At 39.7% G+C, this 13,019-nt stretch overlaps 1 long non-coding RNA gene across 17 annotated transcripts in view; it reads left to right on the top strand.

Moving 5' to 3' along the window:
- LOC111557781 overlaps window positions 1-13,019 on the top strand; it is an 863,046-nt gene that overhangs the window by 634,196 nt on the left and 215,831 nt on the right. The window contains exon 11 of one of the 17 annotated variants that reach the window (XR_006589517.1): window positions 5,292-6,400. The exons of the other annotated variants lie outside the window; for them this stretch is intronic. This is a non-coding gene — a long non-coding RNA (uncharacterized LOC111557781). Of the gene's footprint in view, window positions 1-5,291; window positions 6,401-13,019 lie in introns of those variants that run through there. 17 annotated transcript variants of the gene reach the window in all.

Below are 13,019 nucleotides of genomic sequence, written 5' to 3'. Positions count from 1 at the left end.
TTTAAAAATTGTTTTAAGTTTATGTGTTTTGAGAGAGAGAGAGAGAGAGAGAGAGAGAGAGTCCGAGTGGGGGGGAGGCAGAGAGAGAGGGAGAGAGAGAGAGGGAGAATCTCAAGCAGGCTCAGCACTGTCAGCACAGAGCCCGACGTGGGGCTTGAACTCACGAAACTGTAAGATCATAACCTGAGCTGAAGTCAAGAGTCAGACACTAAACAGACTGAGCCACTCAGGTGCCCTGCAAGCACATTTTAGAATTTACATGAAATTGCAACAAATCATTAATAGTTAAGAACTCTTAATGAGGGACAGGCGGGCGAACTTTCTCCTCCTAATTTCAAACCTTATTTGAAAGCAATAGTAATTGAAGCGTTGTGGAATTTGCACCGAGATAAACATAGATAAATGCAAAAGTATTTGAGAGCTCAGCACAGACGGTGGATATGCACACTTAACGTGTGACAGAAATGGCAGTGCACAACCAGACTGGAAAACACAGATTTAAAGACCCTTTGCATTTTAATGTATTAACATACATTATTTGTATTTGTTTTTTTATTTTTAATTCCAGACTTCCAGAAATGTTGAAATATCAGTACTTTCCCAAATAGCTTAGCCTTTACCCAAATTCTCCAAATATTAACATTTGCACGCGCACACTCTCTGAGTAAATTATACATGAAGGGATAAGTACAGCATGACTCCATTCACAGAAAGTTCAAAGACAGATGAAAGTGAACTCTATCACTTAAAGGTACATACGTAGGTAATAAACCATGAAGAAAATGGAAGTGATTTTAATATAAGTCTGGATGGCAGTTACCTCAGCAAGATAGTCAGAGAAGTGAACTGAAGCTCCTGAGATAAGGATGATGTCCTTTCTTTTTTTTTTTTTTTAATGTTTTCGAAATTTGTATTTTTAGATAGAGAGAGAGCATGAGTGGGAGGGGTCAGAGGGAGAGAGAGGGTTTTAAGCAGGCTCCACATTGAGCGCAGAGCCTAATGTAGGGCTCAATCCCACGACCCTGGGATCATAACCTGATCTGAAATCAAGAGTCGGACACACCCAACTAAGCCGCTCAGGTGCCCCATCCTTCCTTTCTTTATTTGAGGGAAGTCAATGTTATATTTATTTAAGTAGATGTAGTTCACATTATGACACATATGTTTTATTCATGTTTCCGTGTATAGTACATTTGACGATAAAATGAAAAAAAAAAACATTTGGAACTTTAAACACTGTAACTGGTTTTCTCAATCCTTTAGTAACCTATGGTAAAATTGACTTTATCAATGATATCTTTTGTCAGTAAATATCACAGGTTTGATATTTTATCAAATATCAAATCACAGGTTGAGATCTTATCAAGGGAACCCTTCTGGTCTCAAGTCTTTTTAGATAATTATTTGCTGATAGTATTGGACAACCCATTTGCCATGCTATTTATCAAAGTTAAATAAACAGTTACTCATAGCTTGGCTAGACAGGTGTTTAAAAAATACAGAAGACAGGTTTTGGCCTGGAGAAATAATCTTAACAGATGAACATAATATCAGTGACTTAATGAGAAGCTAATTAAAGGTTAAGACATAAGGAACACCTACTAAATCTTGACCAGGCCACTCACCAACCTACCAGTTCTGGACCCAAATCCTCTGCCCTCATGTGACTGTACGTGAATTATTTATGCTCCCATCCAGCTAGTCCAACAAGATAACTGTGCTGGCAGTTATTCCCGCGTGCTCTTGTATCATCCATTTTCTCTTTCAATGATACCATTTTTGTCATAATTCAAACATGCTGTTATTGCTTGCGTCTTAGAAAAGCAAACTGTTCCCCTCTATAGCAAAATTTCAGAAAACTATTCATCGTGTTCAATTCGTATCTTCCTGTATTATTTTAAACTCGCTCCAACCAGGTTTTTGCCCCCATTCCTCCACTGAAACTTCTCTTGTTAAGATCTCTGGAGACTCCATATTGCTAACATCCATGATCAATGATTAGTCCTCATTTCATGGGACCTGTCACCATGCATTTGACACGGTTGGTCATTCCCTCATCCTGGAAACACTTTCATTGCTTGGCTTCCATGACATCACTCTATGATGTTTTTGTTTTGTTTTGTTTTGTTTTTTTAACTTTCTTCACTGACTGTTCATTGTCAACCTCCTTTGATGCTTCTTTATTATTCCCGTCAACCTGGGAACACTGAATATGCCTCCCAGCCTCCACCCCCAAACCGTGGGTTTCCTTTCCTTTCCTTTCCTTTCCTTTCCTTTCCTTTCCTTTCCTTTCCTTCCCTTCCCTTCCCTTCCCTTCCCTTCCCTTCCCTTCCCTTCCCTTCCCTTCCCTTCCCTTCCCTTTCCTCTACCTGTACTCAATCCCTTGATGATTTCAGCTGGTAGTATGGTATAAATACCACCCATGTGCTAAGGATCCCCACATTTACGTTTCCAACCCAGGCTGTTGCACTTAACCCCAGACAACTACTCAACACCTCCATTTGGATGTCTAACAGACTGAACTACTGGAATTTTCCCAGAAGCTTCTTACCATCTTACTATCTCAGCCAAATCACAACTCCATCTTTCAAATGTCTTTACGTCATTCTAGATTCCTCCTTTTCTTTCACACCCCATGTCTAATCTGTCAGTTTGTATGGTTGGCATTATCTACTCTCTCTAATGTCTATGTAATATTTTCTTAAACTATTGCAGTAGATTCCAGATTGCTCTTCTAACTTCTGCTCATATTTCTCTAAAGTCTGGTCTTAATCCTGCAACCTGGAGGATGTTTCTAAAACTTAAAACAGATCATGCTCCTCCTCTGCTCAAAAACTTTTCAATGGCTTTTCAATTCAGAGTAAAAGATAAAGTCTTAAATAGCCTACCAAGCACCCTGTGATGGAGTCTCTGACCTCATCTCCCGAGTGCTCGCTCCAGGAGGGCCAGACAGAGATAGACCCCATTACTATTCCTGAGATGGGCATGCTTCCACATGAGGACATTTGAACTTCTGTCTCCCTGGCCTGGAATATTCTTCCCCCAGGTTTCCGGGTGGTTTGCTCTCTTGCCTCCTTTGCTTAAATGTTAACTTCTCAGTGAGGTAGTTTATTTAAAAATTGCAAGTCCCCAAGGCACCTGGGTGGTTCAGTTGGTTAAGCATCTCACTTCGGCTCAGGTCATGATCTCACGGCTCGGGAGTTTGAGCCCCACGTTGGGCTCTGTGCTGACAGCTCAGAACCTGGAGCCTGCTTAGGATTCTGTGTCTCCCTCTCTCCCTGCCCCTCCCCCACTTGCACTCTGTCTCTTTCTGTCCCTCAAAAATTAATAAACATATTTTTTTTTTTCATTTCAAGTCCCCACTCCCAGAACCCCTCATCTCCCATACCTCACTCTATTTTGCCAGTGTATAATACACACTAGCATTTACTTAAGTCATTTTTAGTTTTTCTACACTTAAAAAATGTATTTTTTTTGTTCCTTAAATTTTTCCTAGCTCCTAGAAGAACATTCTACATATAGCATATGCTCAATATATATTTGTTCAATAAATTAATTGTATTGCTTCATATAAGCTGTAAGTGTTTTAAGAGTTTAGAGAAGAGGGAGACAAGTATTAGCCAGAAAAGTTAGAGTTTTGAACATACACAGTTTCTGCTTGTATTTCATGTACCATATGTGGTTGAGATCAAGCAGAAAGAAAAACACCTATATTGGATGGAGGTATGGAAAATAGAGTGTAGAAAAGAGACCTTCTCCCTTCAGAATAAAAGTCATGGTTTCTAGATGGTCCCTCATCACCAGTTTGATATATAAAATAAGGGTCTTTTATTCTTTTTCTCTCTCCCCTTTACTCTCTTGTTCTTACTCTCTCTTCCTTCCTTCCTTCCTTCCTTCCTTCCTTCCTTCCTTCCTTCCTTCCTTCCTTCTTCTAAGGTTCTAATCTCCCATCAAACATTTCTTGAAGAATTATTTTCCTTCCTTCGATCTATTTCCCATGACAAGTTGAAGACTATGAAACAGTTAGCTGTGACTGGGCCTTTCAGTTATCAACTCATACCTGGATTTTTTTCTACAATAATAGCATCTCACCATTTGGTTAAACACATGGTTCCCTGGAATAATAACATGCACTTTCTTTTTTGAAACTACATGCGGTGATTAAGTTTTGACCAATGGGATACAAGGGAAATTGTATGTGTAACTTCTAGGAGATACAATGATGTCTGGGAAATACAATTAAAGGATGGGAGCATGGCCTTCTTCCTTTTCCATCTCCATGCTGTATGGAATTCAAACTGATGGCTGGGGCTTGAGAAGCATCTTGTATCACAAGCTGGTAGTCAGTTATGAAAGATGGCAGAACAACACAATAGAAAAGCCCAGAGTCCCCATAACTAAGAAGCTGCCAAACCAGCCCAAGCCTGTCCACCTGTACTTTAATGTGAGCCAGAAAGAACCTTCCATGTTGCTTAAGCCACTAATAATTTGTTTTTATGCCATTTACTGTCTAGTTTAATCCTAAAACACTATCAGTAAAAGTTCTCATCCTAAAGATGAAACTTCTTTTCTCAGATATCATGTAAAAATATAAAACAACTGATAAGACATAACTATGTCAAGCAAGCCAAATGAGCACTGACCGTGGAGTCAGAGAAGAGTCCTACAAGGTCTCTGCTGTGCCAGTCATTAACCCTTTAATTCGTAGATCTTGGAGAAGTGAGAGTGATGTGGCCAGTCTGTCTAGAACAGACATGAAGATTTCAGGGAACTTAGAGAAGGGACTCTATCAACGAATATGTGACTGTTTCAATACTATAGCAGCACAGTTGTAAAAAGTAAGGATTGTCTCAATGTCAACTCCTTCTGATGCAAGAGTGAAATGGGGATGCATCCCCTTTGATTTTTATCTAGATATAATTCTACTCCATGTAGAAGTAATTCTACTCCAGATTCAAGATTATAGGCAAAATTAATGAAAAAAAAACCATTGCTGCAATAGTCTCAGGTCAGTAAACATTATACAACCTAAGGCGTTTATTATCACTATTAAAGAAGCAAGCTCTATGGCCATCTGGATCTGGTTTTGTAGCGATGTGAGCTGCTGGGGTCCCAAGTATAGCTTGAGAACGAAGCTAACGCAATAGAAAGGAAGCCACTCAGTGCTGGAATTCTGGGTGCCAGTAACTTTCTGTGTCCTGAATTCAACCATACCTGAAATCAGGAGCTAGCTATAAACTTTTTATTATTTCAAAATAATAATTTTCCTCTTTCCTCCTGAACTAATTTAGGTCAGTGTTCTGCCATCTTGTAACTAAGACTCCTGTCCGATCTAATGATCAGAAATGGCAATCTACAGAAGTATCACAGAAGAGTATTCTCCATAAAGAACAGAATGAGCACAGACACACAAACATGGACGTTTATTTTTGAAAAGGGAACTAATTTTGTATACAAGTAGTAGGGGTTTGAAGAGCAAATTGAATTAGAGAAAATTAAAGACAATTGGATAACTAAAAAGACCACGGGAATATTTCAATCAAGAATTGATGAGGAGGGTGTGAATTAAATAAATGGAAAGAAGCAGATAACAGAGCCACCGTGGAGTCAGATAGATAATCGGGGAAGAGGCTGAATAATTCATCAAAGGTCATGGATTTTTTTTTTTTTTATTTTAATTGGAGTTGGTGCTAACCCTGGTGATTCCAGGTCTCCAGGTCTCTGCTTTGCCATTCAACTACACCTTCCTGTGAGGTGAAGGGATATCTGGCCAGAAAACAGGACAAGCTACCTAAATTTTAGGGCACGGTGCGAAGTGAAAACGTGAGCCTCTTGTTTAACAATTCTTATGAATTTCAAGACAGCAACAGCAGAACTGTAAGCCCTGTGGATGGCGTACGTTGCCCAGCCGTGAAGCCTGCCTTGTCCACAAATGGAATTTACAGTTTTCTTCAATGAGTCTTCTACACACAGGTAAAGCTGTGATTTGGAAAGAAGCCTAAGGCTTTTTCACTGATGTGCTTCCCCACCCGCCCCCCACTGGCTTCAGTGATAAAACCCTTCACATGCAGCTTCTTGAATGGCCCAAATCTTCCATTTTTATGTTGCCCTAGCATGTTCAAGGTTGGAAATGTAGGTCTTTGTGAAGGTGATTTTTAAATAGATTTGAAATACGTATTCTTCTTATCTGTGTGAGAAAGACAAAACTAATTTGATATTGTCATTTTTTTTAACGTAAAGCTTTTATTTAGCTAAACTTTTGAAATATTTTGGGAAGTTCTTTCTAGAGATTAAAACTGTTTTGGGAGCACCTGGGTGGCTCAACTGATTGAGCGTCTGACTCTTGATTTTGGCTCAGGTCATGATCTCATGGTCGTGGGATCGAGCCCCACATCAGGCTCTGTGCTGATAGCATGGAGCCTGCTTGGGATTCTCTCTCTCCCTCACTGTCTGCCTCCCCCCAACCCCTGCTGCCCATGCACTCTTGCTCAGAATAAATAAATAAATAAACATTAAAAAATAAAACAAAAATATTTTCATTCGCATCAGACTTTTATACCTAGAATGAAGAAGGACCTTAGACACATTTTACAAAAATGTACCAAAGCCAGCTATCTTTCTATGTAATTCCATTTCTATGGAAATCATTTGAGAATTATTTGCCCTTTGTGAAAGGTTAAATTCCTGTTTTTCTGCTTATGCCCGTTCAAAGTATTTATTGTGAGGGGTTGCAAATGGACAGTCTGGAACCAGAATGTCTAGGTTTAGATCAATAACTGTCACTTATATGTGACCTGTGTATTCTCCTTAACCTCAGTGATCCTGTCTTTTGATAGCAGGAGCAGCCTCATTAAGGCTTTGTGATGGTAATGTGAAGGAGTACATGTAGGACAGTTAAAATAGTGCGTGAAACATTGTAAGCACTTAAAACATGCAACAGTTACTATCCCTTTATCCATTCAGCAAATACTGAGTCCAGACGATAACCCGCAAACTTGGTAAGTGATAGTGTTAACAGTTTGCAGGTGTAAACCAGACTGACATGGGCGCTACCCAAGTACAACGTGCAACAGATCGCGCAGGGAGAAAAAATTAAAAACCATGACACTGATGACTGGTTGGAAGTGAGGAGTACAACATGCCATGGAGCACTTAGCAGGGACACCAGAACTACTTGGGAAGGGTGAATTGCCTAAAAGAAGTGGGTTAGGAAACAGTTTCTAGAAAAATATGCTTCTAAATCAGAACAAGCAAGTACTCGTTGGCCAGATAAAAGACAGAGATAAAAATATTAAGGCAAAAAAGAGAAACGAGTGAAATAAAAGAGAGCATAGTGTCCTCAAAGTACTGAGAGTTGTTCGATAGTATATTGATAACTGTATGCAGTGGTAATATGATGAAATGCAGAGGGAATCAGGAGCCAAATCATTAAAGCATGCAAAGGGGTTTTGTTTTTATCCTAAAGACAATCTGCAGATGTACCTTGAGCCAGGAGTAGGCCACTAAATCAGTCTTTTGTAAGAGCATATTATACTTCCACATGGATAAGAAGGGGAAATGGAAAAGGAGAAATGAAAAATTTGATAGAATAATAGAAAATCCACTGAATAAGTAGAATACAGATAAAGACAAGGAAATGAGGAGGAAAAAGAAAGATGGCAGGCTGACCAGGGAGACCCAACATTGAAGAGGAGTTAGAGAATAGGGAATAAGAGACAAAAGTCATTAGGGCACCTGAGTGGCTGAGTTGGCTAAGCATCCAACTTTGGCTCAGGTCATGATCTCATGGTTCGTGAGTTTGAGCCCCATGTAGGGCTCTGTGCTGACAGCTCAGAGCCTGGAATCTGCTTCAGATTCTGTATCTTCCTCTCTCTTTGCCTCTCTCTCTGTCTCTCTCTCTGTCTCTCTCTGTCTGTCTCTCTCTCTCTCAAAAAAGACAAAAGTCATCAAAAATGTGTAAAAGAACTTTATGCAGAATTAAAAAGCATGAGTTTCTAGATTAAAAGACATCACCTTGGGCTCAGTATTCTAATCAAGGTGCATTGTAAGAAAATTTTAGGTCACCAATAATAAAGAAAATATCCCAAAAGCTTTTAGGAAACAAACAAACAAACATAAAGCACAAGCAAAGAAAAATCATGAATGAAATTACTGGGAGGTAGAATACAGAAGAAATAGGTCTTTAGGATTCTGGGAAAAAATTCCAAAACTCTAATTATAATCCTGGCCAAACCATCAGGAGGTGTAATAGTAGAATCGAGATATTTTCAGGCCTGCCAACGCTCAAAAAAATTACCTGCCATACATCTTTTTCCAGGAAGCTCCTGGCGTCACACTCCAAGGCAGTAATCCATAAAAGAGGAATATGTAGGATTTATGAAATAAGGAAGAAACAAAGACAACTCCCAGGATGATGTGAAGAGAAGTCTTAGGAAGACAGCTGATATAGCAGACCTGAACAATATCTTTTGCAGTTTGAGGTAGCAGAAAGGAGATACCAAGAAATACACACACACACACACACACACACACACACACACACACACACACGCACCACAAACCAATACACTATCTCATGTTGGAATCGAATGCTGGAGAAGTTTTACTGTTTTTCTTTGGAAATCTTTGAAGCCAAATAAGTAATGGTTATATAGAACAAAATGCAAAGAAAAACAAAACAGAAGCAACTATTAACCATCCGAAGAGCATAAAAATGTACATAAGAGCGAAATGTAATCTTACAGCGCTTGGTGGCTAAGCTATAAACAAAATATGCCCAGTCATAATAAGGTGTGCACTGAATATTAATTTAACCAGAAATATCTGGGAGCAGGATGGAGGCAGGAAAGTAGCCCACCCACGCCTGTGTGTGTGTTGAGGAATACATTCTGGGGCTATTTCTCCATCAGCCACAGAGGAAAGCAGAAATCTAATCGGTAATTTTTTTTTAATTACATATAGTTAAGCATTTTCTCTAGAAATATGAAGGTTAATACTGTTAGAGACAGCTAGAGTGGCTTCGCCCATTGAATTAAAAGATGAGAACAAGAGGAACAAAGAAACAGCTGTTTTTTATTATAGAGTCTTCCAGAACTATTCAACTTTTTAAAACTTTTTATTATGAATTATAACTTATATGCAGAAAACCGTATAAAACATATTTGGACAGTTTAACAATATAATAAAGGAAACATCTGTGTAACCACCATCTAGGTCAAAAAATAGAATATCGCCCACCTCTGGAACCTCAGCCCTTGCGCCCTGTCTGGGCAAAACCTCCTCCCAACCCCTAGGTGTAACACTATCCTGACTTTTGTGATATGTTATTTTGCATTTATTTATACTTTCATCGTGTATGCATATCCCTTGATGATGTAGTTTCCCCTTCCATGGTTTTGACTGAATTTTACAAGTAGGTAGATAGTTTATATAAATGAAATTTAAAATTTTACTTTATTATTTTTTTTACTTTTTTTAACGTTTATTTATTTTGGAGAGTGAGTGTGTGTGTGAGCGAGGTGGGGGGGGGGGGGGGAAAGAGAGAGAGAGAGACAGAAGATCCAAAGCAGGCTCTGTGCTGACAGCAGAAAGCCCGACGTGGGACTAGAACTCACGAACTGTGACATCATGACCTGAGCCCAAGTCAGATGCTTAATGCCACCTAGGCGCCCCTGGAATTTAAAATTTAATGCAATATTTTGCCCATAGAAATACAAACATTGGTTTTATATACCCTCCACTATAAAGAATTATGGAGTATACTGGCTTTCCCACACTGATACTTTCATAAGAAAAAGGTATTCTTACTCATTTCTCCCAGACGCTTGTAAATATACCTTTACTTTGGAACTGCAAGGAACGTCTACAAATCTGTACAAGGAGTACTTGTATTTCTATACCATTAAATGACCACCGTATGTTTTTAATATTGTGCACTAAAAGCTATATTAAAATGCAATTTAACAATAATCTCAATGAGCCATACATGATTAATAACAAAGAAGATTCTAAGACCAGAAGGAAGAAGGACAAGGCCCTTAAAAAAAAAAAAAAAAAAAGGAAAAAATTAACGTTTACACCCATACCACAGATCTGGTATTTTAAAAGAATGGTTTCCAACCAGGATGAGTATCAGAGTTGACTTTGAGGTTTTAAAACAATCCCAGTAAAAACCAGCCTCTTTGCCAGAGACGATAAATTAGAATCTCAGGGATTGGGCCATGGCAACAAGCATTATTTTAACAAACAATGGGCATCCGTGATGGTATCTGCAAACTCCTCAGAGCATGTTGGTCCTAATACACTCATTCCTTATTGTGATACGCTATCCCAGAGCACAGCTGTCTTATTAGCGAAGAGCAGACACTCCCAACACCTCCCTTGACCCGTGTGGTCTTCTTTTCCCATCGTTTCCAGATTTGCCAAATGCCTCACCCGTGTAAGCTCAACAGCCCCCATTTCAGACTTGGAAGCTGCTCGCTTCGTTTCCAACTCTGGCCCTAGGACCTGCCCTGGGCAGTCGTGGCATCGTATCATGAGGTGAACCACCTCGCGGCTGCCACTTCTCCACCTAGTCAAAATGTATTCATTGGAACTCATTCTGGGCTGTGGAACAAAATGTAACAGGACACAGTCCTGACATTAGGAGAGGCCAAAGAGGTAGAGACAGAGCCAGTTTGGCTGCGTCAAGGCTGAGTCCTCTCTCTGTTGCTAAGGAGGAGCTTCGTCTCGTGGTCAGAGTAAAAGCTGGGAGCCATGACTCATGGAGCCTTTTCCTGACTCTTCTCTGAGTCACTTTATGACCGTGGACAAGTCCCTCTACCTTTCTGGGTCTCATGGACACCATCTGGTCCTTCCAGTTTCCCTGAGATTTCATGTATTTGTATTTTTAAAGTGTTACGACTCTTGGAGTCAAAATATTGGTTCTGGAGCTCAAGGGCATTATCCGAGTCAGGCTTTGCAAAGAGAGGCGCTACGTCACTATTAACCTGTTTGTTTGCTAAGGATTTCTTTTCCTTTTTCCATCTTGAGCTCTATCTAGTTTACTTTGGCCTGTCAGTGCTGCTGATGGCTACTTGGTGACCTTTACTTAAAGCACAGTGTTGATCCAGTTGTACTTGCAATGAGTTCAGCAACCTATGTGACTTTCTCATTGTCTTTCAAATAAAAATCAAGGGGAGATTCAAGTGCTTCCACAATTAGATTCCAGTCCGCCCTCCGTGTTTCAGGTCCTCCGTTTCCTTACACATAGTTTATGATATAGGTGAACTGGCCGCCTCCTGGTTTTCAAATAAGCACTACCCCCGGAGGGCAAAGACCTTGTTTTATTTGATTTCACAGTCTCTGGGATCAAACACAATGCCTCCTCCATTGTCATCGCTTAATAGATGTTGGGTGAATGAGTAAATGAATGAATAAGTGAATAAATGGATGGATTCTGTTTCCTCCACCCAAAATGCCTTTAAAATATAAACACTGTCCATGTTTTATGGCCCATCTCAAATGACATCCTCCACAAAGCCTTCCTTGACTCTCCCTGTGGGAAAGGGCTTTCCCTCCTGTACACCATTCTATCTGCTCTAATGACATAATTCCATGTATTGAATTTACTTATATATATCATAGCCCTCATATCAAAGTCCCCTGAAGGGCAAGGACAAAGCGTTTTCCCATTTCATATTTTTACTCAGTACTATTTTAAATTTTTTTTTTCAACGTTTTTATTTATTCTTGGGACAGAGAGAGACAGAGCATGAACGGGGGAGGGGCAGAGAGAGAGGGAGACACAGAATCGGAAACAGGCTCCAGGCTCCGAGCCATCAGCCCAGAGCCTGACGCGGGGCTCGAACTCACGGGCCGCGAGATCGTGACCTGGCTGAAGTCGGACGCTTAACCAACTGCGCCACCCAGGCGCCCCTACTCAGTACTATTTTAAAAACTATTCTTTGAATTAAGTGTGCATGTGTTTATGTGGTACGTGCACGTGTGTTAACACACATGCCTTGAAATAATATGTGTCCCCCCTTTGTACAAATATTCTTCATCTCTCAGTGTCTCCTGTCATTTTGGTTCTCTGAGGTTTAGGCAGCAGCTTCCTCTTCTGTGAAATAGGGAAGTAGGACCAGAGGATCCGTTTGATCTAGGCATAAGATTTCAAGAGTCAAGTGTTTGAAAGTGAAGAAATGTAATTTAAATGTAGTATTACCAAAAACATAGTGAGCTTTAACATCTTATACTGCCTGGTATTTTTTGTTGTCTGAGAAGTCATTAAGAAAATGATGTTTTTTTCTCAGGTTTTCATCCTTGGCAATTAGTGCTTGTTAACATTTAGTGCCAAAATCTCCCTAAGTTAAAAATAAAAATCACAGACCCCCAAAAGACCCTTGAGATTTTATATTCTGATCTCTTCACATAACAGAGGAGAAAATTGAGATTCTGGGATAGAAATTGGGTAGCTCCAAGCAGCATAAAACTGACTATGAAATCCCAGTGAAGGATCTCATTCTCCTGGATAAGTAAGCAAAACAAACCACAAGATTCATCAGCTTCCTTCTTCCTGATGACGTACTCATGATCTTTTTTGTTTTTCTTCCTCCACTCCTGGTTTGTTTGTTTGTTTGTTTGCTTGTTTAATTTTGGGATTAAGAATTAGTATTTTGGTTTCAGCAGTGATCCTACAGGTGTCTAAAGCATATGGTCTAAGTTTTCGTATTAGGTAGGTATCCATTAAGAAAAGCATTGTTAGATGGAGTTGAGGAGTACATCCCAGCTCCATCCGAACAACCAGGCGATAAATGAGAAAAGCAACAGTGTGAGTTTTGATGTTCTTGGAAAGCTTACCATGTCTCAGGCCAGATTTGCATCCTTTGTAACTCCACAAGGGAATTCCCAGAAGGCATATATTTTCTCTCCTTGACAAATGTCTCATATTAAAGAGCAACAAAGGAAAATGGTTGAAACACCAAGGGTGTGATATTTTAAGAGATTGAACTGGGTCTTGGGCTCTTTTGAGCTGAATA

This window comes from Felis catus, chromosome E1, assembly GCF_018350175.1.
Source record: "Felis catus isolate Fca126 chromosome E1, F.catus_Fca126_mat1.0, whole genome shotgun sequence".
Classification (NCBI taxonomy): domain Eukaryota; kingdom Metazoa; phylum Chordata; class Mammalia; order Carnivora; family Felidae; genus Felis; species Felis catus.
This window is presented reverse-complemented; position numbering and strand designations above follow the sequence as displayed.